We start from the raw sequence: 3,183 nt of genomic DNA on the forward strand, positions 1-3,183 counted from the left end.
AAAGGAGGGCGGGGAAAAGTTGGGCCTGGAATTAAGAATCTGGGTAGAGTAAGGCTCGTGGAGGAGGCAGTGGCTCCGGCCGGCGGGTCGAGGAGGTTTCATTTTTGGCGAAGGGGGCGCGGCCCGAGACACACATTCGGGGCGGGGAAATGGAGATGAGACTCAGCCAGCTGTGAATCCCTGGGCTGCTCAGAGCTACGCGGACCTTCTCCGGCTAGGGCGAGTGAGCTGGAACTCTAATTTTTTGAAGGAGGTGGTATTATTCGGTGCCAAACAATTTCCGAATAGGGAGGTGGCTGCAGTCATGCATCATCGGGGTTTATTTGGGCCGTGGGCATGAGGTCAGCCAAGGCCAGAAAGACAGACACCTCCTGTGTGGGGATGGGGGCGCGGCTCCGGCTATATATACCCTATTATTTCTGGCAAAGGAGTACTTACTTGGGTCCTGCGTCTACGAAAGTTCGTGGAAACCGATTGTTGATAATGATGATCAAGTTTTGGGGTTTTTTTTGTTTGTTTTAGTGAGGCTCAATATAGTCCTATGGGGGGGGGTTAGTCTCAGGCTCTGCTGTACCTTGATTTGTTGAGGTGGCTGTGTGGAGGTGAGCTTGATGTGAGCTGAATATCCCTAGGGGATCTGGGGGGAATGTCTGGACTCCTGGGGCTTTTAAGGGGTGTAGGAAGTTCTGACCTAGGACAGACATCCTCCAGTGGTGGTGGAGTGCACACTGGGACCTGCATGTAGGCAGTTTTTAGAGTGCGGGTGGGTCTGCTTCTTTGGGATCTCTTGTCCCAGGGTTTGTTGGGAAGCAGGGGCCGTTGGCTGTCTATTCGAATTTCTTCCCACATCTGGTGGGGTCCAAGTATCAGGATTTTAATTTAATTTTTAATTTTTTGGCACGGATAAATTTTGAACCTACCCAGTGAACCCCCATGGACCTATTACCAGATCTAGCATTTATTAATTAATGGCCATTCTTGTTTCACATACATCCCCTCCACCCTATATGGATAAGCTTTGAGTATCGTCACACCCCAGAGGGGTTGGTCACTACTGACATTACTACTGACCCAGCTGGCTAAAGGCATGGCATTCCACAGAGTTCAAATCTAGGCACTTTCTAGCTCTTCAGCTTGAGCAAGATTTATAACTCTGCCTCAGTTTATCATAAGACCTAACTTATGAGGCCTTTGAGAGGTAAAACTTATACAGTGCATGGTATATAGTAAGAGTTTTTTGTAATTGTTAACTATTACTAATAATGTTACCACTTGAGGCCCATAGCCACTGAAGGGGTTCAGAACAGGCCTCCCCAAGATGTGTCACTTTGGCATGTGAATTATTTTGAGTTGAAGGCAGTCGAGACCCTGTGGGCTCACGAGAAATTTTTCCCTTTCCTTTAAAGAGTCTAAATTTAGGGCTTTGCCCATAATAAGAGTTATCACAAGAAATTACTATTTATGACCTATCCATAGGGCAGGGCAAACTTCTAATTACTGAACATCTGCTCTTCTTTTTGTCCTGTAAACGACCTTCCTCTCTGGAGCCCAAGGCACCTTCATCCTTAGCTCAGAATGCCATTATACCTCATTTTCTCTTTCTGTCCCTGAACCTCTCACATGTGAGTTTCCCATATGTACATATGTAATTAACTTTGGTTGTTTTCTCTTGTTCAATTTATCTGTCTTATGAAGATTTAATTATTAGAACAGCCAGAAGAACCTAGAAAGGTAGAGGAAAGTTTCTTCTCCTTCCACAGCAAAAAAAGAATGGATTCCTTAATAACAGCATAGCAGGGCAGGCTGTGTTCTGATGCCTACACTTGGCTCTGTCCCTAGAAACTATTTTCTTCTCTGACAGATCTGAGGCTATTATTTTTAAAGGAAGAGGTGCACCCCTCATTTTGAACTTGGAGATTTCTAACCTGGTATCTGGAGGCCAAGAGAAATTCCTGAACCTCACACTGACTGTTTTTTCCTCAGGTCCACCTTCTCATATCCCTGCCTGTCCAGAGAGGACTGTGTAGAGAGAGTGGGCTCCTGACAGCCCACTTGAAGGTGATTACCACTCACCTTTCACATTCTTCACCTCTCTCAGTGTTTTCTGTGCTCCAAACCATGGGTGAATTTCCTTTGCTCCTCCTGACGTCTTGTGTCCTGCAATGTCTCATTTGAGGCTCAGAGGTCTTGCTTATTTTCCTAGGATACCAGGGCTGATTTAAGGGCAAGGCTTTTATAGGGAATATTACTCCAGACCAGTGTTCTCACTCAGGTTATCGCCATCCTTGCCCCAGCAACATTTCTCTTAAAAAACAATTCAGCTGAGTAACTTTGAAGATATAATTGGCTTTTCAATAATTCATGAATTGGGCAGCATCCCAGATAGCAAATAGAAAATGAGGAGCTCTACAAAAGGGAAGACAAACTGTCTTTCCCAATTTACTTTAAAGGTCACATTCCTGGGAGAGGTTGAGACTGCTATTAAGTCTTGGTTTTCTGTTGTGGGGGCAGGTGACTATTTTGGAACTGTCGTTTATTTTTTTAACCCTTTTAAGGTTTATTTCTATGCATTTTATGTTCTTGATGCTTTTGGAAACCTTTTTTAAATGTGCTTTTCTAATTGTTTCTGACTAGTATTAAAAAATACAATTGATGTTCCTATATTGACCCCTTATATCCAGCCCCCCTGACTAAATTTAAATTCACTTATTAGTTTTAGTTTTTTTAATTTTTATTTTTCAATTAGAGTTGAGAGTCAGTATTATTTTAGGTTAGTTTCAGGTGTACAATGTAGTGGTTAGACATTTATAGAATTTATGAAGTGGTCCCCCTGATTAGTACCCACCTGGCACTACACATGGTTATTGCAATATTATTGGCTGTGTTTCCTGTGCTGTACTTTACATCCTTGTCACTATTTTGTAACTACTAATTTGTACTTAATCGCTTCACCTTTTTCACCCAGCCTCCCAATCTCCCTCCCATCTAGCAGTCACCAGTTTGTTCTCTCTTTGTGTCTGTTTCTGTTTTGTTTGTTCCTTTATTTTGTTCTTTAGATTCCATATATAAGTGAAATCATATGATATTTGTTTTTCTCTGTCTGACTTATTTCACTTAGCATAATACCCTCTAGGTCCATCCTTGTTGTTGCAAATGGTAAGATTTCTTTTTATGGCTGACTAA

The 3,183-nt window shown here is 42.8% G+C and overlaps 1 protein-coding gene across 2 annotated transcripts in view; it reads left to right on the top strand.

The window, feature by feature from the left end:
- Positions 1-24: 24 nt before the first annotated feature.
- Positions 25-3,183, top strand: part of LOC107196396 (zinc finger protein 343) — a 16,587-nt gene continuing 13,428 nt past the window's right edge. For both annotated transcript variants that reach the window (XR_003043196.1, XM_015596964.2), the window contains exon 1: positions 25-223. The gene's annotated coding sequence lies outside the window, so the exon portion shown is untranslated. The remainder of the gene's footprint in view (positions 224-3,183) is intronic.

The sequence above is a fragment of the Pteropus alecto genome, unplaced genomic scaffold, assembly GCF_000325575.1.
Source record: "Pteropus alecto unplaced genomic scaffold, ASM32557v1 scaffold45, whole genome shotgun sequence".
NCBI classification, from domain to species: domain Eukaryota; kingdom Metazoa; phylum Chordata; class Mammalia; order Chiroptera; family Pteropodidae; genus Pteropus; species Pteropus alecto.